Here is a 24,588-nt window from a genome sequence, read left to right as displayed (position 1 = left end):
CATCGAGATGTATATGAAAGACAAGCAGAAGGAGAATCTAGGATAATTGAACCCCTCTGGTGCTCCAGGCACTGTGCTGGCTTAGGCTTTCACTGCATCTAGTGCTTGGCTTGATCCTGTCAAAACCGTTCCGAGTGTCTCAGCTAGGTGATCAAGGTCATGTTAATAGTATGCAACCTTGATCTGACATGATGAAAATAACACTCTCCTTCTGTGGTCTTCCTTCCCCAAACCTGTAATCACAAGAAATACCTCAGAGGGATTTCAATAGTGGGGCATCAAATACCTGGCCAGTCTACCTCCAGACTGTCAAGGTCATCACGAATAATGAAAATCTGAGGAACTGTCATAGCCAAGAGGAGACTAAGGAGACATGACAAGTAAATGTGACGCATTGTGTGCTCAGTAAGACCCTGGAACAGACAGAAGGCTCAAGACAAGAAATAAGAGAATTTGAATAAAGTATTGACTTCAGTTAAGGGGAACACATCAGTGTTTTTGGCAATTACAGCAATCCTGCTGTACATGAAAGTGAGAGGTGCCAAACAGGGTGTTCGGACAAAGGCTCCCCTCACCATCGTCTCAGTTTTTCTGCAAAAGGAAAAATCCTGAATTTTTCAAAAGTGTAAGTTTTAAGTATCTGAAACTTTATGTCATGTGTAGAAAATGCCTAATATCATTATGTTAAGTGAAATAAGCCAGACTTGGAAAGGCAAATTCTGTTTATTCCATGTATGGAATCTAAAAAAGAAAAAAGGAAAAAGAAAAAAAAAAAGACCTGAGAGCAGAAGTGGGGTTATTTGGATAATGGGACTGAATATGATACAAGTAAATATAGAGAGATGCAGATTGTTTAACATTATACAGATACAGATATGACTTAGATACGCACATTCTCAGAATACTCATATCAACATATGAAACACAGAATGTGCATATGAAAATGCACAGGGAAAACTATAGGTTAAGTCAAAAGTGTTTTGTATTTTGTTTTGTGTGTGTGTGTGTGTGTGTGTGTGACTGACTGACTGACTGACTGACTGACTGACTGACTGACTGACTTAGGCAAGTCCTGAACTCAGTGTATAGCACAAGTTTTCCTTAAGTTCATTATCCTCCTGTTTCAGCACCCTGCTTCCCACAGAGTGCTGGGAATGCAGATACATACAACCTCATCTAGCTCTAAATTGTTCTAAATTTTTAGCTTCTAAAAGCCCTGGATGAACACAGAAAACCTGAGAGTCACTATCCACCAAATTGTCCTTACTTTATATTGTTTATATATGATCCATAGACTCAAATAATATGTAATATATACTATATATAAGTTTCTCTCATGTCTAATAAAAGAAACACTCAAATTAGTACAAAAATTGTTGTATGCATACAACGAACTCATTTATTCATTCATTTTTCCAAGTGATCTAAATATCATCCAATATTCTAGATAAATATCAATATAAGATTTTCTACATAGATCTTTCAAATTTTGTTCCACGTTTAGGTTTCTACTGTAGGTGATACAACTGATCCTAGAGGATTTCCAGCAATGGAGACAGTGAGAGGCAGACACACAAACAGCAAATTGGAAAATCTCTATAGTGCCTGCACCTCATCTGTAGGGCACACTGATGAACACTGACTTTGTAAGACTGTTATCAAACCAATGTTACCCCAGACAGCTTTATAACCTAAAAGTTTCTACTTCCTCCAGTCAGGTGATGTGCCTTTATTTTAAACATACAGGCATTCATTTACGTAAGACTTCTACATTTCACAGCTAGTTTACCTTCTCCACAGAAATGTTGTAACACAGTGGTACTTACTGTCTATGATGCTGAGTTTACTCAGAATACACGTGACAGTTCATGCTAGGGGATGAATAGGGCCTAGGGAATCAATAACTTCACCAACATTTCTTTTTTTTTTAATTGTGATGATGAATAACAAATTGTTCACCCCAGAAAATTTCTAGTAACCAAAGTCATCAGTATTGCCAGATGCAGAGACCACCCAGCTTTGATGCCTTTGCATTGGCTATGATGAAATGTGTTATACCAGGTAGATTCCTGCAAGATGACAGCATAGTGTCTCCCTCCCCCCCACCTCTGTCTCTGAGAAGGGGCAGTCATTCTGAGATTTACACCTGATTTGTGTTATAGTAATCTTTGAAATTAAGAAGTGTATCCTTGCATTTCATTAAATTCTGGCTAATGAGATAACTGTCTTCCCAAGGAGGGAATGATAAAGTGCTCAGGCCATAAAGCATAAATTAATACTGCAAGGTTAAACACTGGAACTAACTCATGTTTCAACAAAAGCCCCTACCAGCAGTTAAATTAACTGACATAAATACCATAAAATCTGTCTTTATTTTAGTTTCAGATGATGCCTCTTTTTACACCCCTGCCTTCAGTTTGTATAACTCATTTTTGCACATTATTGCATGCACCATTTGCCATTTAAAGATTCAGCTACGATGGGAAAAAAGAGTTAAGAAATCAAGCACTCAAGAAGAGAAAGAAGCTGGTGGGTCTCAGGATATCATATTGAACACTGTTACAGCCTCTCCAAAACACTACGGTAGACAACAGTAGTTCAAAGAAACAGTTAATTATGAGACAACCAGCCCAAGGAAATCGACTTTATAAGCTTTTGATAGACATTTTGAAAAAAAATGCTAAAGAAAACCTGTGGTGATAATAGGTTTGATATATATTCTGGTAAAAATTATATCACATTAATGAGGTGGCTTAAAGGGCTCATGCATCTTGTAGGAGGCATTTCTATGTATTAGTGTAATTAGCAGTGATGAGAAAACTGTTTGGAACTGAATTACCTCTCACGAGTTCATTTGAGCTATATGAAATTACACCATGCAAGAAGGAAAATTATGGAGCCATCCAGAGAGAGTTCATGCCTGATTTGATCATAGCCACTAATTGGATGATCATTTTCCTAAAGCTTTTCAAATGGTTGACAGTTTCTGCCTCTCATTTTTTTTTAATGGATGAGCTCTTTATTTCTTGTACTAAGCAACCAAACATAGGTTTGTTAGAGATTTGGGTGTTTCTACAGGAACCTTACAGGTGTAATTGTCACAATCTGAACAACCTTTGTCCCTTAATTAGCTGCTTTTGGGGAACCCCTAAGGAGAGTTGCTGTTCTTGTTAACAATCTTAGTGAATACTTGACGAGTGAATCTCTCTGAGCCTGATGCATGTCAGCAGCCACCGTATGACAGTGGTTTAATGAAGTTAAAACCTGCCCCAGTTGGGATAGGTAGGGGAGCATTGATGTTGCATTGCTTTGGATTACTATGTGTGGGTGTTTGTATGTGTACACATGCAAATGTGCACAAATGCGTATCCACATATGCCTCTGTGTATGTGTGTGTTTAATGTGAATTAAGTGTTCAGAACAATGAACGGGTGTGGATTAAAAAATAATGAATTTTATTCTGAATTGTTTATGAGTCCTGAACACAAGAGAGCCAATAGAGGTGAAAAGATTCCGTGAAATCAGCTGTTTGTATAAACAACTTGGTGTGAACCACATGATACAGCAAAGTGTGAAAATTAAGGGCTGAGGAAATGCCATATTTTTCTCCTGCTTGACTTCTTACTGGTTTCCATAGCTCATACCTGGATCATTATTCCCATATCACACATACAAGATTTGCCAGCTGAAGTAGAGCTGGCAAAATGCCTTAGCCTTGCTACCAAGCCCGTCAACCTGAATTCAAGAACACATCTTAAAAGTTTTCTTCTGACCTACACAGAACACATACACACACACATGCACACACATATACACAGTAATTAAAGAAAACACCAGTTTAAATATTGTATCTTCCTTTTCAGCCGGAAGTTAGTTTTCATGATTTCTAATAATTTTGTTTTCTGATTTAGATGGACATACATCTAATTCCAGACAAGAAGAGTTTCTAATATTTTAACCTCGCGTGATTGAGTTTTATGTGAATTTAAATGTGTTCTGAATGTCTATGCTTATAAAAATACAAATTGAAGTTGTCAAGAATCATTCTTAAGATAAAACACTGCAAATACTTCCTTCTCTGTTCAAAAGTTTCATTCTGCAACTAGTAAATGCCACAGGGCATGTATCCATAAACACTGCTTTTAGAAACACAGCTGATACTGCAATTACAAATCAGAAGCTGAAATATTAATGATATTGAAACTTTAACAAGTCCCCATATTCTTACTGGTCTTTCTACACTTCTAATTAGTTGAGACATATAGAAAACTTGTTAGAGTTATCCACCTATAATGTGAAAAGCAAAATTCTGTATATCAAGAATAGGAAGCTTTGAAATGTCCTTGCTGTGTTCCAGGAAGAAGTTTTTATGGCATCTGTTATCATATTTCAAGAAATTAGAACTTAGAGAAGCTGCTGTGTCTGAGGTGTTAGTTCAATTAATTCAGAGAACAAACAAGTTCATTAAGAATAATTAAGTCACATTTTAACTTTTTCAATGTTCAACGAAGTCATAGAGATACGGGATAAATTGATGAATTGATAAGGTAGATATGCAATTTGGCTCCCTTGTTTCACTCTGATATTGGTTTGTGTAACTTATTAAAATATAAAATAAACAGCAAATTCTTAAATGAGAAACTCAGATAGCCCTATCAATGCATCTTCTGATAAGTCTCCGAAGCACTTTGCTCTGAATGTTGGCTTTCTTGAAAGTTTCTCTTCCTTTGGCACTGAGCTTAGTCCATTCCCCAGGAAGAATGAATCTGTATGTTGGCTTGTTTTCATTTGTTACATCATTTCTTAAATGTAGACCTTGTCCTCTGAGTTTCTTGGTTCCAAGATCCACCTTTTCTTGTATGTCTTCCCTTCTCATAATCAATGCCCATCTTCTAAGTCTTCACCCTTATCTTTGATTGTCAGTTGAGTATGGAATAAATCATTTATTTTCATCATGTTGAATACAATATAGAACTATCTTCTACAATCCAATGTGATTGACAAGTAACCTGAAGCTAATTTTGTTCTTATCCGAAGTAAAGAACATATTATTAATATTATTAATAAAGAACTTGATTTCTCTGTAAAGATGATTTTAATATCTTAATATCCTAGATGCTATTCATCTATTTGGATAAACATTTAGTAACTAATTTTAGTTTGTGAATAAGTCATTCTTTGGATCTAAAGTATTTCCTATTTCTTACTGGCTTTCCCTTCAAGTTTTCTGTTGTTGTTTTTCTACACTTTTGTAAAAATATACATGAGTCCTTAGGGATATGTCTTCCATTTCTTCAATGTTTTCCTTATCTTTTTCAGTCTCCTCACCCTCTTGTTTTACATCATTATATTCTGAGATTCCACCTTACACCAGTCAGAATGGCTAAGATCAAAATCTCAGGTGACAACAAACGCTGGTGAGGATGTGGAGAAAGAAGAACACTCCTCCATTGTTGGTAGGATTGCAAACTGGTACAACCACTCTGGAAATCAGTCTGGCGGTTCCTCAGAAAATTGGATACAGTAATACTTGAGGACCTAGTTATACCACTTCTGGGTATATACCCAAAAGATGCTCTAACATATAACAAGAACACATGTTCCACTATGCTCATTATAATAGCCTTATTATAATAGCCAGAAGCTGGAAAGAACCCAGATGTCCTTAAACAGAAGAATGGAAACAGAAAACGTGGTACATTTACACAATGAAGTACTACTCAGCTATTAGAAACAATGACTTCATGAAATTCTTAGGCAAATGGATGGAACTAGAAAATATCCTGAGTGAAGTAACCCAATCACAAAAGAACACTCATGGTATGCACTCACTGATAATTGGATATTAGTCCAAAAGCTTGCAATATCCAAGTTATAACTCACAGACCACATGAAGCTCAAGAAGAAGGAAGACCAAAGTGTGGATGCTTCTGTCCTTCTTAGAAGGGGGAACAAAATACTCACAAGAAGAAATATGAGACAAAATGTGGAGCGGAGTCTGAAGGAAAGGCCATCCAGAGACTGCCCCATCTAGGAATCCATCTCATGTACAGTCACCAAACCCAGACACTATTGTGGATGCCAGGAAGTGCATGCTGATAGGAGCCTGATATAGCTGTCTCCTGAGAGGCTCTGCCAGAGCCTGGCAAATACAAAGGTGGATGCGAGCAGCCAACCATTGGACTGAGTACAGGACCCCAATGGAGGAGTTAGAGAAAAGACTGAAGGAGCTGAAGGGGTTTGCAGCCCCATAGGAAAAACATTAATATCAACCAACCGACCCCCTAGAGCTCCTAGGGACTAAACCACCAACCAAGGAGTACACATGGAGGGACTCATGGCTCCAGCTGCATATGTAGCAGAAAATGATCTTATCTACATCAGGGAGAAGAGGCCCTTGGTCCTGTGAAGACTTGATGTCCCAGTGTAGGACAATGCCAGGGTGGGGAGGCTGGAGTGGGTGGGTGAGTGGGGAACAACTTCATAGAATCAGAGGAAGGGGGATAGAATAGGGGATTTCCGGGGGGGAAACCAGGAAAGGGGATAACATTTGAAATGTAAGTAAAGAAAATCTCCAATAAAGATATTATATTACATATAGAAAAAATATTAAAAATAAATAAAAACCGGTGCTAGAAATTATATGAGGACATTCGTCTTGTGAAGAATATATTGACTGGGTCTTTCTGGACCTGGCTGAGCAAGAGACGCCATCATGGGTGTTGACATTCGCCACAACAAGGACCGAAAGGTTCGGCGCAAGGAGCCCAAGAGCTACTTGAGGCTGCTAGTCAAGCTGTACAGGTTTCTGGCCAGACGTACCAACTCCACCTTCAGTCAGGTTGTGCAGAAGAGGTTATTTATGAGCCATACTAACCGGCCACCTCTGTCCCTGTCCTGGATGATCCGAAAGATGAAGCTTCCTGGCCGGGAGAACAAGACTGCTGTGGTTGTGGGGACAGTCACAGATGACGTGCCCAAGCTGAAGGTGTGTGCACTGCGGGTGAGCAGCCGGGCCCTAAGTCAGTCACATCCTCAAGGCTGGGGGTAAGATCCTCACCTTTGACCAGCTGGCTCTGGAGTCTCCCAAGGGCCGAGGCACTGTGCTCCTGTCTGGTCCTCGGAAGGGCCAAGAAGTGTACCGACATTTTAGCAAGGCCCCAGGAACCCCACACAGCCACACCAAACCCTATGTCCGTTCCAAGGGCCGGAAGTTCGAGCATGCCAGGGGCTGAAGGGCCAGCCGAGGCTACAAAAACTAACCTTGGATCTTACTGTTAGTAAAAAAGCTTTGGATGTTAAAAAAAGAAGAAGAATATATATTGACTGTATTTACACATCTGCAATCGATGAATCATGAGTTTGCTTCTGTGACCTTTCCTCAGACTTTGAGCTTTATAATTTTTCATGGCAATCAGTTTCCTTTCTTTTTCTTCTCCTGTGTCTTTTTTTTATTAATCATTTTATCTGCTAACATTTCAAGTGATATTCCTCTTCCTATTTATCCCTCCATAAAATCTGCATCCCATCTCCCTTCTCGCCCTCTCCTTTGCCTCTATGAGTGTACTCCTTGCTACTCACTTACCCACTCCTACCTCACCCCTCTAGCATCCTTGTACTTTGAGGCATCAAGCCTCCACAGGACCAAGGACCTCCCCTCCTGTTGATGTCAGATAACGCTATGCTCTTATATATGTATCTGAAGCCATGGGTCCCTCAATGCATGCATGCTCTTTGGTTGGTGGCTTAATCTCTTGGAGCTCTGGGTTGTCCAGTTAGTTGATATTGTTCTTCTTATGGGGTTATCATCCCCTTCAGTTCCTTCAGTCCTTCTCCTAGCTCTTCCATTGGGTTCCCTGGGCTCAGTAAGATGGTTGGCGGTGAGTATCTCCTATGTCTTTGTTTCAATTTTTAAAATCTACATCTCATATAATAAATTTAATTCTTGTGTAGCATACTTGTAAAGCAACATCAATCCATGAGTGAACCACAGTAGTGACCTGTGCACAGCACCATTCCCTGCTTCCCACACCATTTCATTAGACACTAAGTTTGTAACATGTGGATTTGATGGACATACTCTAGCAATAGCTGATACCACCATTACATAGCTCTTAGGTATGTAAGTGTCTTTTAGTTAGTACTACACAGTGAATGTAAAATTGGCTAGGTGAAATGTCTAAGCTACATTTTCCACTCAAGTTGTGCTTAATATTACAGAGTAGAAGTTTTAAAGAGGTCAGAGGCATACTCTTTGACATAGAATTTATTTATTCTCTCTGAACATTTGAGAGTCTTTTAAAATTTGTAAACTATTTCCTTCTACACTTTTGGAGGACATCAACAGTTCTGTATGACCCAGTGTTTAACTGAACTTCCCAGTAGTATTTAGAATATAGTAAATGCAGAACAGACTTAAAGTATGCCATTACATATCTTGGTCCATGTAAAAACTCAATTGAGTCTTTTTCCTCTTCTCATTTTTAATTTTTTTTTCTTAGTTTCATTTTGAAGATTTACTTTAAAAAACTTCGTATAAGCATTTGTGTCCATGTGTAGGTACGTGTATGTGAGTATAGAAACCTACAGGGGCAGGATGAAGGGGACAGATCCTCTGAAGTTGGAGTTTTGGGTGGTTGGAGCTGCTCAGTGTATGTGCTGGGAACCAACCTGTTTCTTCTCAAGAGCAGTAAACACTTTTAACCACTCAGCCATTGTTCTAGTTCAGCTCTTGTACTCATTTTAAATGAGATTCTTCTTAAGACCTTCTTATTCCATTTTGTAGGGCTCAAGTTTAATCATATTAAGATGAAATTTTTTTTGAATATTTCTTTGACTCTGAAGACAAACATCTTTCAAAACCCTCAACAATGTCTTCTCTGGTGTTCTTCTCATATTCTTTATGCAATATTGTCCCATAAAATCATTTATGAACACTCCAGGTTGCCACTATTAAATATGGAACTGCCCACATCTGCCTCTATTCTTTTTACATTGTTACAACTCACTTAAGGAAGTGCTGTCCTCTCCATAAAGCGAGATGTGCTCCATATTCAATCTCCTCTCAGCCTCTTGGAAAGCTGCAGTGTGATGAGCTCTCCCTCAGCTCTGCTGCTAGCCAGTTCCCTACTCAGCAGCAGCAGCCTTGCACGCTGATGCTTCAAAGCCATTGCTTTCAGAGACCTTTACAAATCATCAGCTACGTCTGCAATCTGCACCTCATCAGAGACCACTTGGTCCTCTTCTTGGGCTGGCTTTTACATCATGAGCCATCACAATCGCCCGCATCTAAGGGAGCAGCAACCTCCCTGCTTCTAATGCTAGTGGTTTTGTTTCACTCCCTATTCCTCTTGAGTTCTCAGCAGAATTTGAAATAAGATTGGTGACTCTCTCCTTCTGGAAGCACATTTTAGTCCTGAGAGGCAATTTCTACCTAGGCTCTTCATCCTTTTATTTATTTAAGCACTTGCTATTTACATTATTGATTTCTATATGGTTTAGATGCTAAAGATATATGTGGCAGGAGACATTTTAGGAAGGGAATGAAGCAGTTCATGTCAGTCATTGTGAACGCAGACAGTTATACAATGTACTTAGAAGACACTGAAGAAAATTTTTCAAGAAAATTGCAATTTTTTCATTTCCAAATATATGTGAATATGGACTCTCATAGTCTTATAAATTAAATCAGATGAGTTAGTGTGTAGACTTTAATTTTCAATAGTTTTGCTCTTGAAAATATACTATAAATATAACATGGTCTGCAACTTATCATTCTTATAGTCTGATTATTCTAAAACAGTTCCCAACTTAACCATATGGCTTATTTAGAGAAAAGAAGATAGAGTAAATAATTAGCAAATATAATACATTGATGGAATTATTAATAAACTTGTCTATAATTGTAATAAGTTCTATTGTTCAGTTTTATGGAAAGTGGTCAATAAATAATGAAATAGTATCAAAATCTTTTAAAAAATAATGAATAGGGGAAATTAATCTTTGGAAGATAATTGCATAAGAGCTATATAAAGTATACTTTTCCATTAGGGCTGCTCTATAGAAGTGTATAAGAACGGAGATTGAGAATCAGATTATTTTACTCCTTATTTTGCAAATCCAGTATGTTTTCTGTCTTACCAGATACAATGAATCCTATCTAATGCAGGGAAGCTTCTGTCTCATTTAATTACTTAGTGTGTGTGTGTGTGTGTGTGTGTGTGATATTTTTCTGTGTGTGCATGCATGTTCATATGTGTACATATGGGCAGCAGTAGAGGTCAGAGGATAACACTAGTTGTCTGTCCTCCCATCCCATCTTACTTTAAATAGGAGGTTTTGTTGTTGTTGAATGCTGCATGTGTTCCAGGCTGGCTGGTCCATTAGCTTCTTGGTATTCTCCTTTCTCTGTCTCCTAGCTTGTTGAAAGAGCCCTAAGATTACAGACATGTACTACAACGCATGACTTTATGTAGGTTCTGAGGTTCCAAGTCAGGTCTTCACACTTGCTCACCAAATATTTTATGTATGAAACTACCTCTCTGTTCCATTTTCTTTTACTATCTAAGAGGTATAAAAATATTAATAATTTTTTATTCTCTGGAATAAGCATAAACTTTAAATACTACAGAATTGCAGAATACTTCCATGCATGCATAAGCTAACAACATAACTATAATTAGCTATTGTTAAATGAAAAGTTTAATATAATATATACAATATCTTTCATTGAAATCTTTAAAGTAATATCGTTAGAGTCTCCTACTTAACATAAAAATGTCAGAGGTAGTAGCAGGCAAAAAGAAAAATGATATACCTCATATGGGGTATACCCAACACTTGAAGTAACATTGACTGACTCCAAGGACTGTGATTCCTTCATTGTAGCATGCAGTAAAGAGATTCCTCCCACAGGAAATTGAAATAGTGAAATTGTTTGAGGAGTAATTATTACCAGTCTGTTTTGTGCCTATTTTCTATTCTGTGACAGAGATGGGAGATACAGAAACCAAAAGAGAGCATGTCCATCTTCCTCTGCTAGTAAGTGAAGACACACAGAGAAAGACCCAGGGATCCAACATGGAAGCTGACACACTGTCACACCTCCTTCCTTCCTTCCTTCCTTCCTTCCTTCCTTCCTTCCTTCCTTCCTTCCTTCCTTCCTTTCTTCCTTCCTTCTTGAAGCCTTACAAGCTCCAGTAGCCAGTCATCTTGGTCTACAGGTGCGCTTCAGTACGTAAACCATGTGCTAAAGATAATTGGCCAAAAAAGAGAGTCATCATAGCACCTCTGTTCTATCTCTTCTCTTCTTTGGTGTAAAGAATGAGTCTCTGAGTGTTTGGCTTCCGTTGTGAGCTACTAAAGCAGTCATGATGGATGCAGATATATATTACATCATTAAGCGAGGAAAACACATTTACGGATTGAAGAGGAGCAGCATGCCAGATAATGGACAAAATATTGCCTCAGGCTAATGTGCTGTGGAAGCGGGAAGCAGGGTTTGGGGTAACAAATTAATAGAACTTTGAGATGTTGCGTTTATTCAGAAAGAACTGAATGCTTTTCGGCAATTAGCCAGCATAGACAGAGTTTCCGTGTGGCAGCCCTGCTGCTGGCAGAAAGCTGGTGGGTAGATTGACAGACTCAGAACACCTACTTAGGAGTAAGGCTGCTGTGAGGGTAGAAATAGCCAGAGACAGTTCATGCTCCTGAGGAAAATGATGGTTTGTTATTATGCTTGAACTATGATGGAATCAGTAAAAGCATCATAGGAGAGAGCGAAACCATGGGGTGCTATTAAGAGTTGAACAATTCTAGTTTGTGAGAGAATACGGATTCTACTTGCAAAAAATAATAGTGTATAGGAGAGGAAGAAAGACGTCATTGTCATTGTTTTGAAATGTTCGTGAGCTATTCCATTGTACCATGAATCGTAAGCCAAATTTCATGTTATTAGTATTAATTTTATTAGTGCGATGTGTGTGTACAGCCACAATATTGCCATAATGAAATAACGGATTGTGAGTTATGTTCCTCAGATCTAATGTCGTGCTTGTGAAATGTGCTGGAAATGTGCATGATGTGAATGATAGAGGGAGATCCAGAGTGGAAGCTGACAAGATAAAGAAGAGAGCTAGATATATAGAAGGGCCAAGAAGGTTTTGCCCTGTTAGTTCACATTTTTAGGCAGTGCAGTGACTTTCTTGACTCATAGCACACTCTCTATCAAGAATCCTTACTTACAGTCATTATCAGCTTTCTATTTACATATGGAGCATTCCAATTCACATCTATACATGCAGTAGCTGTGGTATTATTGCTTCCTCAACAGATTAGACACATGAATCTTAGTCATCAGTATCAGGTAGCACCCACACAAGTCTAACATATATGTGGCAATAATATGTACCTGAAAACACGTCTAGATATGCATTTGGGCATGCTTGCACGTAGCAAATTATAAATTCAATAAAATAAAACTCTCCTAGTAATTTCTATGTCCTCTTCCTTGAGGACCATTTCTTCACAGGAAAGGACTCTTCTGGTTCAATGTAGATCATGCTTCCAGGTTTAGAGGACGTTTTTGTAGATGGCTATGTGGGTTCAAAGTCACTGGGTTGTGCTCATGTGGTCTAATGCACAAAACGATTCATTTCAAGACACAGGAATAATTAAGATAAACCTGGGCTAGCTAAATGACTCAGTGGGTAAAATATCTGCTCTCAAGACAGAGTGATCTTAGTTTGACTCTTAGGAGCAGCAAGATAGAAGGAAAGAACTTATTTCTGCAAGTTGTCCTCTGACCTCCACGTATGGTCTGTGACATTCCCACATAAAGAGATAAATACAAGGAACTGAATTTATTTTAAAAGAATTTAGATGAACTAGAAAACAGAGTGTATGCCTATTCAGAGAGCTTTCTGGCCAAACAGGAATACATGTTCATATGTTACCATTGTGACAACAAAAGTTGGACCGGTAGGACAAGAATCTTGGACAACAGACATTGTTAGTATGCTTGCTATTACAAAACTCTCTCTAAAAATAGGGGGGAAAGCCTCACAACCAAAATCAGAAAAAGCAAAAGAGAAAAGGTATTACCTGAGCATTCTCCCTTGTGTGAATGTTGGAGTAAAGGAAATGCCTATTTTAAAGGCAAGTCTCAACCAACAGAATTTAGCTGTAACTCAAATAATCAGGACAAAAGACTCAAGCTTTGCAGGATAGAAATGAAAGAACAGACGATGTAGGAATCAATAGCACAGAGTCATTCTACTAAATGAAAGAAGGGCATTAACACCAGCACACAAGAAGCTGCAAGGGCACTCTGATTGTCTAACTCAACTGTTTGCTTCATTTAAAAGGGGGAAAAGGAAGTTATAATTTCTCTGTACTCATGACATAAAAGACTTGCCCAGTTTCTTTTTCTACTCTTTTCTCTCTTTTTCTGTCACCTAGGCTACAAGGAGAAGCATCTGTTTAGGCAGATGTTCATTATCTCACTGATAATTTGTGTACATTGTGGAAATGTCAAAGGTTTTGCTATATTAAAAATGATCAATAGAGGTAACCTTGGATCTATATGGAATCATCTAATTAGATACCTTCCACACCACCCTTATGTAAACAGAAATAGTCACATTTGAAAACACTGGTACTAAAGGGGTGATAGAAGTCAATAAGTTGCTTTTTATGAAAACATGAGAGTAGCATATGCTTATATCCCAGCACTGATAAGGGTGGTGTCAGAGGACCCATGAAATTTGTTGTTTGGCTATTCTAGCCAGTTAGTAGCTCCAGATTCAGTGAGAAACACTGATTTAAAACTAAAGAATAAGATAAAAGAGGAAAACACTTGGCACTGACCTCATGCCTCCACACAAATGTGCACATATGTGCACCTATATACATGTACAAGCACATGAATACACACAGAAATAGAGACGCAATTTTAAAAATAAGAAAGATGGAAATAATGGTTCATATCTTTTAATGCCCTGCAAGGGATAATTGCTAAATGTAAAAGTAAATGTCTCTCTTTTATGCCTCTGGAAATGTGAGCCTAGAGGGCAAGACCCTTAACCAATCATACCTCACCAGATCATTTCTTGAGACACTTCTCCATCAGAGGCTAAGAAAAAAAAAACAAAAAACAGTGTTGCTTACCAAAGGAACATCACAGCAAGTAACTTGATCTCTTCTTTCTTCCAGTTGCAAAACTATCTTTGTTCTTTGATGTTATATAAGGAGTTGGGGCTTGATAAATGGTATTATACATTCCTTTCTAAAAATAGTGTCTGGAAAAGCTGTCAAGTTCATCAAAAATAGCAAAGACTTCTACATTCTGTACTGAGTCAGAGAAGAAAATTGATCCGTGTTGGTAAGGCATGGAAATAGCAGGTATCCCACATCTCTAGCTCCAAACATGGAGCTCTCTGTGACACCTGTGAATTTCAATTATTGATTGATCACTGGGCTTCCATTCTAAAAGGAAAGCTTCAGGATGGTGGGGATTTTACACACACACATACACACAGGCACGCATGCATGCACATGCCCACACATACTGTGGTACACATCCCATAAAATGTACTCATAGCTCACATTAAATTGTAGCTGTCAGATGAGCAAGGTGTTGGGCTAATGACCATGATGCTGGAGGGACCCTGTTTGGCCTTCATAGCTTATTTTTATAAACTAATTATAGTACCAAGGCTCTAGGGAAGATTAAACTCTGGGTCTCCCGGTTTAATATTCTGTTTTTAGGATATCCTAAATCCTCTGATAAGACTTTGGAGAAAGATTGAGGAGTAGTTACAAAATGAACTCTAAATTTATTGTTACCCAAAATATAATTTAAAAAAATTTAAAAAAAGCAAAGTTTCAATCAAATGTCTCAAAAATTTCCAAGTTTCTTCTCGAAAATAGCTAAGGGCAATTTCACCACTAATCCACATGGGAGTAAAATAACAACCAATGAGCATTACATACTCAAGTAGCAAGTGAGTGGTAAATAGGAAACTGAAGCATTTGAGAAAAGCACACAGAAAATGTGTTGCTAAGAACGAACGACTACATCACTGTTGGCAAGGATAACAATGAGAAATCATAAATGTGACCATTTAAGTGCATACATGAGACTCTCCCGTCTCACTCAGTTTGAACAAACCTACAAAGGATTTCTTTTTATTTTTTTTATTTCATTTCCTCTTCAAAACTCTTCCTCCCCTTTGAGTGTTTCATACCTTTGTTTTTATTATCTTAATGAACAGTTATTAAATTATGACCCCCAATTTACAGTATAGCATGCTATTGGATAAATTTTTCCTTTTAATGTTAAAGTAGAAAATCCTATCTCTCAGAACTCTGTTCAACAAAACCCAGAAAATATATCTACCATAAAAATCATTTTACAAACTCACAGCCCTGCTAAAAGGAACCATTAGTTCTATTTGTGATCATTGAGACTTACAGGAAGAGAACAAAGTGAAGATGAAATTGTCAATACGTATCTTGGCAACGAAGTTTAGGATTTAATTGTGGGTGATGCTGATGGGAAACCTGGTCAGGGAAGCAGTGTTTCTGTCCTGGCTCTAACTCAGGAAAGAGACAAACTTGTGAATGCCCCACCCCCTCCTCACATCTTTCTTTGAGCTGCAGCATACCTCCTTGACTGACACCAGGCAGCAATTTCAGGTAATGTGCCCTGTCTTAAGTGTACTGAATTACTTGGTCCCACTTTACGAATAGAAAATAAAGATGGGCGGGTGGGCATTTATACTTTTTGAGCACCAAGCATCCTCTAAGTCTTCCTGATTTTTGACTTTGAAAAAAAAAGCAGTAGTATCAGATGCCTCTATCTTTCCTTTCTTTTTCCTTTTTGTAATTTTTTTCTTTTTGTAATTTTGAATGCTTTAATCAGGTTAATCAATAATTGCTTTTCTCTTTTATTGGATTGATAGTCACACATCTTTGTTAAATATAGGCATTTGTGTTAATAAATAAAACCTTGTTATTCCTTAGAAAAGAAGGGTCATTAACTCAAGATCACAAATGGAGTTATTGTTTGTGCTTTTGCTCTAGTTCTTAGTAGACCAGGCTGAAAATCAAGATAGGGCAGTACTAATGTTCTACATCATAAAGTTGAAAGTATACTGGTGCACCCCCCCCACCCAAAAAAAAATCAAAATTAGAATCATAACAGCCTAACTCCCCAAACAGGTAAACTGGCAAGATAAGAAGTTTCCTTTGCCTGAATCTCTAGTAGAAAAGATGACCTGCAGAAATTGATGTTGGTCATTTAACTCTCGGTTCTTTGTCTCCTTCTCATCTTACAAAGAAAATAACTTTGAAATAACCAGCTACCCTTAATGTTTGTGTATCTGCATCTGCTCTCTTCTATCTATACTATCATCTCCTCTGACTGACCCCTTGAATATTTACTGTATTATATGGAAAGAAACATTGTTCAGTTCTAGAACTACAAACACACCCAAAAAAGACCAATTGAGTTCTTTAATTCATTGTAAATTTAGTCTTTGAAAGTATAGGCACATACACATACATATCAATATCTGTTTATCCACCATTCAGAGAGGGTATTTAGTATGTTTATAATGCAGCTAGATTCTTCATTTCAACTTTAAAATTTCCAGAAATAATGATGAATTTAAACAAAATGGCAGAGTTCAAATTCAGTTGACAGAAACAAGTTATGTTTCTATTCACCAACAGCAAACACCTGAAGGAAGAACGAGATCATGGACACATACTCATTTGCTATAGCACCAAAGACAATAAAGTATCTCAACATAAACCTAACCAAGGAGGTAATAGACCTCTAAGGAAAATTTAATGAAGACATTAAAAAATGAAAAGACATCCAACACTCATGAATCAGTAGAATTAATATTGTGAAAATGACCATTGTACCAAATACAAAATGTCCATATCGTTCTTCATAGAAATAGAAAAAAAAAATCTAATTTTTGTAGGAACCAGAAAAAAAACAGGCTTATTTTGCTTTGCTAAATGATCCCCAATTCCAGCCATTTTCCTTAATATGCAAAATTTCATGTGTGTGTGTGTGTGTGTGTGAGAGAGAGAGAGAGAGAGAGAGAGAGAGAGAGAGAGAGAGAGAAATTGAATAATATTCAGCCTTGCATAATACTGGGAGAACTGGTTCCCTGGAGAAATCTAAACAAATATATACTCCCTTCTTCTAGGGCACCAACAAGAACCCAAGTGTAATTCCATCAAAGTCCAACCTGGAGGACCAGTGAGTTTGTAGAGCAGGGATATGGGTTACTTTCAGGAGTTTAGGTGACCCCAAAGCAGCCATACCACCACAAAGTCTCACTCTACTATGGATGATAATTCCCCCGCTTCTGTACAGATGGATTCTTTCAACCCTGAACCCCTGACCCTATCCCAGTTAATTTTACCACCCTCCATATACTTAATCACATGCCAAAACCATAAGACCATAGGCAACTGGGGCAGAATTACATCTAAATGTCCAAGAGGTAAAGGGAAAAACTGATAAAATCTTATAAGGGGGGAGGGTCCAACAACCATACCTACTCCTCATTTTATAAAGGGGTGTTGATAGTCAACAAATCTGATCTCTAAGGGTCTCTTGCAAGTAGCCATGTGTTCTGATGAAGAAAATGACTGTTGTGGTATGGAGCTAGCATTCTACAGCATATGTCCATGGATAATGCATTTTAGATATCCAGCTATATGCACACACGCCCCTAGGATGATTCCATATTATACCTACTGCAGGATGCAGTGGTAAATACAGCAGGCAGGAAGATCTCTTGCATGTGTACTCTGTATCCTTAAGAACAATATATAAGAGTGATATACGTATCCTTAAGAACAATATATAAGAGTGATATACCTGGACCCTATCACAGTCCTACATGTAACTTTTACAGCCACCTCAGTATTAAGTTTCATACTAACTGAGCTAATTTACTTCCCACTGAAAGTGTAAAGGGTTTATTTTTCACATCTACAGACAGATAGAAAAATAGATAGAGAGATAGATAGATAGGTAGATACATAGATAGATGGATACATAGATAGATAGATACATAGATAGATACATAGATAGTAACCATTTTTACTAAAGTGTGATGAACTTACAATGTGGTCTTGATTTGTATTCCCCTGGTAGGTAAAAATATGGAACTTTTCCCCAAATATTTATAGACTGTATTTGGGGACATTTCCGTTCAGAATATTATGCCAATTCATTTTTCTGAAAGTACTTTTCTTTTCATGCTAGGTTTTTAAAGTCTTTATGTGGGCTGGATATCAATGCTGTGTGTCAGATAAAAACCTGACAATGATTTTCTCTTTAGGTATTTACTGTTTGTTGATAATCTTCCCTCTTCTGAAATACATTGCTCATCCATCATCATAGCCCCTCCAGTTTTGTTTCACTAATATGGGCATAGCAAATCCATCGATCTCAAATTCTTTATGTTCTATACTCGTTGAAAGTGAGTTAGTCACAAACAAATAGGATTGGAGTTATTATTTCATCTGTTTTCAGAATCTGAAGTTTCCTTAGTATACATAAACGATTTCTATCTAAAAATGATCACGGGAACAGTCTACCATGCCTGTTAGTGCTTTTGAACCTCTTTATTCTCCTCCCTTTTTTGTTCTGTCTGATATGATTATGCATAAGGAATCTGTTTTATGTCCTCACTATGATACACTTCATTTTTAAATTTTTTTTATTTTTAAAATTATAATATCATTACATAATTTCCCTCATTCCGTTTCCTTCTTCCATATCCTCTCATATACTCTCTCCTGCTTTCCTTCAGATTCATGATGTCTTGGGGTGTGTGGGTGTGTGTGTGTGTGTGTGTGTGTGTATGTGTGTATGTGTATTCCTCAATACACTCTGCTTAGCCCATGTATTGTTAGTGTGTGTACCTTTTTTCAGAGTTGACTGGATAAGCAATTGATTGTCCTTTCCATGGAAAATACTATTTGCCCTGTTCTCAGCACTCTTTAGTTGCCTGTAGTCCTTTGTCCAGAGTTGAGGCTCTTCATACCCCATCCACATTCGCATGCCTTTTGGTGCTTTCCATGCTCATAACATGTTCAGGTATCCATGTTGGTGAGGTTTCACATCTGTAGCTTCTGACATTTCCAGGAGGCACTACTATCTCACAGCAAACTCCCTGCTTCATTCACTCTTACACTCTTTCCAACCCCTCTTCTGCAATGGCCCTAGATCCTTGTAAAGATAATAGAGCTTTTGGTCTACCTTTTATGCATTTTAAATCTAAGTCCAACTTTGTATACCACTTCTCTCACTACTGTAGTTAATGTGTTTTACTTGTGCATGTTATGTATATCTGTGTGTATACTGTATAACTAAAATTGTGAATGCCATATGTATAAGCAGACTATGTATAAGTACAGACTATAAATGCATGCTACTGAAGCCTGGGAAGGCCAGAGATCTGCACTCTGGTTCACAAACTTGTGCACCAAACTCCTTTATCCACTGAGCTCTCCGGCACCTCTACAACCGGACCACATGTAGGTTTTTATAGAGTATTTCCAGTTCTTTCTTGTCTTATTTTTTGTTGTGGGTGGAGGTACACAATTAATTGACTTTATGAAGCTTTTGGATTAAAAATATAGAACAGTTTCAACACTTAAGTATAGACTAATTTAAGTATGTAATTAAGAAAGTATACATGGAGTTAAAATATCTTATTTTGATGGCACTTAGGGCACTTGCTCTTCCTTCTTCTTTTGTTCTTCCTCCTGATTCCTCTTTCTTTTTCACTTTTTCATTCTTCTCCTCCTTCTCTCTCTTCTATTTTTTACCTAAGACAGGCTACATTTCTGCTGAAGATCTTTTGTTTACAGCACCATAGCTGTGATGGATTCTTTAAATATTTTAGAGATTTCATTGCTCATAGCATACCTTTACTACCATGGTTTCTGTGAGATGCTTGCTATGATCCTTATCTTTCTTTTCTATACGAAGAACTTTTTTCTTTGTCCGCTTTCAAGTTTTTCCATTTTTTCTTTATCTTGGGCTTTCTAGAATTTAAAAATAATACATCTAAGGTTTTGTCTTTTTATTTATTTGTTTGGCTATTTATACCATTTAAGAAACCTTAACCTTCTTAGATCTATAGGTTTGTGACTGTCACTAATTTTGAAAACTGTGGGGCATTTTTGTGTTAAATAGTGTGCTCCATTGTCTTATTCTCTTCCTTTAGTATTCAATTTTGCATGTAGCCCCACCATGCTTAGATGTTATGTTTTGTTTTCCCATTACATTTTTGGAACTTTCAATTCAACCTATCTTCAGGTTTACTCATACTGTTTTTAAGTATATTTATAGCTTGTGAGCTGCAAAGCTGATCCTTCACCCTTGTAACTATTCATTATGCTGATAACATTTTATTTCTATCTTCCTTTAACATTTGTCTTACAGCTAGCACTATTCATTTGTTTCTTCACATTGCCTACTATCTAAAGAATATTTCAAGATAGGTACTTTTAAAATTTCTTCCTACAGAATACAATTAATTACTTTGGTGGGTAAGTAGCATGGTCCAAAGCATCCTGCTAATTAAGATCACAGTCTCTCACATCCATATAGCTACTCTGAGCTTGGTGCAAAATTAGCAGGGCTTCCCCTTCTCTGACTTTGTCTAAGGAGCCCAAACCCTCACACCCTCTACCTGGTCAGTAGCCCTTGGCAAACCTACAAATTCAACTTACTTCTCCCCCAGACAGTGTGTTCTTCTCCAACACACTGTTGATAAGAGCCCACCCAGCAAGTACCTGGAATTTCTGGAATACCTCTCCATGCAATCAAGGCATTCCCTATACTTTAAACTCCAGCCAATGAAACTTAGCCCTAACAAGATCTCCTTCCCACTCTCCAAGGTTCATGTACATAAAACCCTTGTCCACCCCAAATAAAGTGTATGTGTACAAACCCACCCCAAATAAAAGCACATGCATAAGCTAAGATCATCTAAGGGAGCTGTTTTATTAAAATTCTCAGAGAAGGTTGTACCCCACTCCCTTACTCCTGCCAGACCAGACTGGCACTGATTCTGCTTCTGCTTCATTCTTCCAGCTTGGTGTGCAGGGAGGTCTAGACACCCTGAGAGAGAAGAAAAGGAGGACAAGGAACCACAGCTGAACCCCAAGAATTATACCACAGATGACAGCCTTGTGACATTGCCATTGCATAACAAAGAAAAAACTTTGACAATAGAAGACACAATAAGGGGCCAGACCGATAGCACCAGTAGTAAAGGCAGTTGTCACACAAACATGATTTGAATTGGATCCCCAGAACACAAAAAGGTGGAAGACAAAATCCAACTTCACAAAATTATTCTCTAACTGCAACATGCACCACACACACACACACACACACACACACACACACACACCTATGCTCACACATGAACAGCAATAATAAAACAAAAATTATTAAAGTATAATAAACTCTATCCCACACTTCTAAAGTATAAGCTCTGAGAGATATTTCTTATAATGTTGACTATTATTTGACAATTTATGAAAAGAAACACCAATACACACACTATCTTGGATCTAAGCAACTTGTTTTAGTCAAAAGTCATTTACAAGAAAATTTTTTTAACTGTGCATCATTAAAAGAATTTATTTATGTCCCTTAAAAAGCATATCTGCTGGTATACAATTCTAACCAGAAAAAAAAAATTGAAATGTCCCCAGACTTTGATTGCTAATCTGAACCACAGTAATCATTTTTCTCAGTCTTGAAAGGATGTATGGTTTTATAAATACTTATCTTGACATAGGGAAAAAAGCATTGTACTGATTTTATTTCTGACGTAGAGGCACATTACAAATAAATTAAGGACCTATGTGTGAAAAATAAGTTATAATGCTTTCAAATACAATTAAAGAAAAATACTTTTGTAATTTAGATATGGGAACTTACATGACAAGTTAGAAAACCAGTGCACTACAGGGCTTAACTCTTAAGATTGGAAGAAATTACAATGTTGAAAGCTAAGTAAGAATCAAGACAGTTTGGTGCAGAAAGAACTGTCTTTTCAACAATGTAGTTAAGACAAGTGGATAGTCCACAGGCAAGGTAGAGAAATTTAACTCCTTTTTCTCCACAGAAAGAGAGAAAGACAGCACAGATACAAAGAAGACAGAGATTCAGAATTGACCAGCACATTTTAAAAGCTTAATCATAGCAAGAGAATTAACTCAGTCTAACACTTTAGAAGGAAGGAGAGGATGTTAGATATGTGGACAATATGTCAATGTATGAATATGTACATGAAAATGGATTATATAACTCTGTATGCCTAAAAGTACATGTGTTTTACAGCTAATCTCTGTGATGTGAAGTTAGACAATGACTTCCAAGCTGTGAAACAAAAACAGTACATGGAAAAGAGAAAATAGATAAGACAGACTTTTTCAGCCTGGTTTCTCAATCATGGAGAGAGGTAAGAAATTTATGTACTTCCTGTTGCTCTTCTGTAGGTCCCCAGTTAGATTCCTAGTGTCCATGTCAGGCAGCTCAAAACTGCTTATCTCTACTGCTCCAGAAGATCCAATGTCCTCTTCTAGCTTCCCAGGGCATCTGCACATACACATAAGCACACAGAGACACATATAAACACAAAATTTTAAAATAAGAATATTCTTTTGTTCTAAAGTTTACAGTGGTAGTCATTATAATTAGGAAGAAGTTTAATGACACTTGCAGTGTATTTCGCATAATTCCAACACCTCTCTGGAAGTTTTAGGGGAGCTTATGAATTTCAAGAATTTTGCTATGCTGAGCATTGATGTGGCAGATACTGCTGATAAAATTATCCACAGCCTGAGATCAGTATTTCTATTTTGGTCAAGCTTCAAGAATGGCACATATAGCTTGATCATGCTAGCCCTTTTTATCCTAGGAATACTTTTACTCCTGCTCATCGTGTTAAAGCTTTTCTTTAACAACATCAACATGTTGGCAGCCAAAGTACATGGCTTGAACCTGAAAATGGACCCACAGACAGAGTTATTAAATTAACAGGCTGGCAAGCTAGGGACTGGTAAGATTCTGCACACAACCTTACCAACCTAAGACAGAAGTGCATTGCTTTTGATAATGCATATTCCATGATGGGTAAGAATGACCTAAGACAGTCTCAGTCTTGTTAATGAAATAAAAAAGGGGGAGAGGCAGAGAGCCTTTGGGGCTGCTTGGCAAGAATCTGACATGGGCCAAGGACAAGGAAATGGGCTGCTTGGCAGGAATATGACATTGGCCAAGGACAAGGAAGTGGGCTTCAGGCAGGAATCTGATGTTAGGCCAGAACAAAAAAGTAGTCTCAGGAAAGAATCTAAATCTTAGGCTAGAACAAAGAAGTAATTTCGGACAGGATTCTAAATTTTAGGCTAGAACAAGGAAGTAGGTGTCAGACATGAAAATGGCCTTGGGCTAGGACAGGGAAGTAGGCTCAGATACTTCGGTCATCCTAATAACCCTTAGAAACCGTTATCATGGGAGTGTTCACATAATTGGGTTTAATGCCTTGCTTGTTCTTTGACTATTTGTGTTTATTGTCTTGCTTGTTCCTTGACTATCTGCATCTATTGTATTGGTAGACCTTCAACCTAGAACTGACCTTAATACATGCATGTAATTAAAATGACATAAAAGCATAAAGGAGGAGGGGGGATGGGATAGGAGGTTCTAGACAAGGGAAATGGGGAAAGGGGATAACAACTGTATTGTAAATAAATAAAATATCCAATTAAAAAAAATAAAGTATATAACAGAAAAAAGGAATAAATTGTTTTCTTAAAATAAACTTGTTTTAAATAATTGTAAGAAGTTTTAAAAAGCAGCAAACACAGTAAGAGGAGACCATTTTCATATCCTGTATCTGACGAATAAATTTCTAATAGTAATTCTGGCCAACTTGGAAGGATAAAATGTTTTCAAGTACCAGGCAAGGCACCACTTCTGGGATTTTCTGTGAGTGTTTCTAGAGAGGTATCTGAAGTGGGGTACATAGTAAATTAGCTTCAGGACACTTGTATCCAGTCACACAACACCATGGAGAACAAAGAGGTGGAGGAAATACAAACATTCCTATTCTTTGTCCCAGCCCCTCTGTCCCTAACTTGCAGATCCTATGTAAAGCTTTCAGCACTTCAGCTCCTGCCCTAGTGCCATGCCTCCCCACTGTGATGGTTAAGGACTCACCCTCTGAAACTGTAAACAAGCCCCCAATTAAATGCTTTATTTTTTTATATAAGTTGCATTGGTCACTGTGTCTCTTCAGCAATAGAACAGTAATTAAGACATGCCCAGTGGTCCTCCAGATTCTTGGGTCTTTAGATTCAGACTGAAGATCACACACCAGCTGTTTCCCTGGTTCTCCATCTTCTATTAGATTTATTGTGGTTATTCCTTTAAAACTATAAGGACCAATTACCATAATTAATCTTTATTCATCTATCTATCTATCTATCTATCTATCTATCTATCTATCTATCTATCTATCTCTATTA

General features: G+C 37.6%; 1 pseudogene; it reads left to right on the top strand.

Annotated features, from left to right (window-relative positions):
• The first annotated feature begins 6,715 nt into the window (after window positions 1-6,715).
• On the top strand, window positions 6,716-7,262 carry LOC114621001 (annotated as a pseudogene).
• Window positions 7,263-24,588: the final 17,326 nt, after the last annotated feature.

The sequence above is a fragment of the Grammomys surdaster genome, unplaced genomic scaffold (genome assembly GCF_004785775.1).
Source record: "Grammomys surdaster isolate TR1022 unplaced genomic scaffold, NIH_TR_1.0 170, whole genome shotgun sequence".
NCBI lineage: Eukaryota > Metazoa > Chordata > Mammalia > Rodentia > Muridae > Grammomys > Grammomys surdaster.
This window is presented reverse-complemented; position numbering and strand designations above follow the sequence as displayed.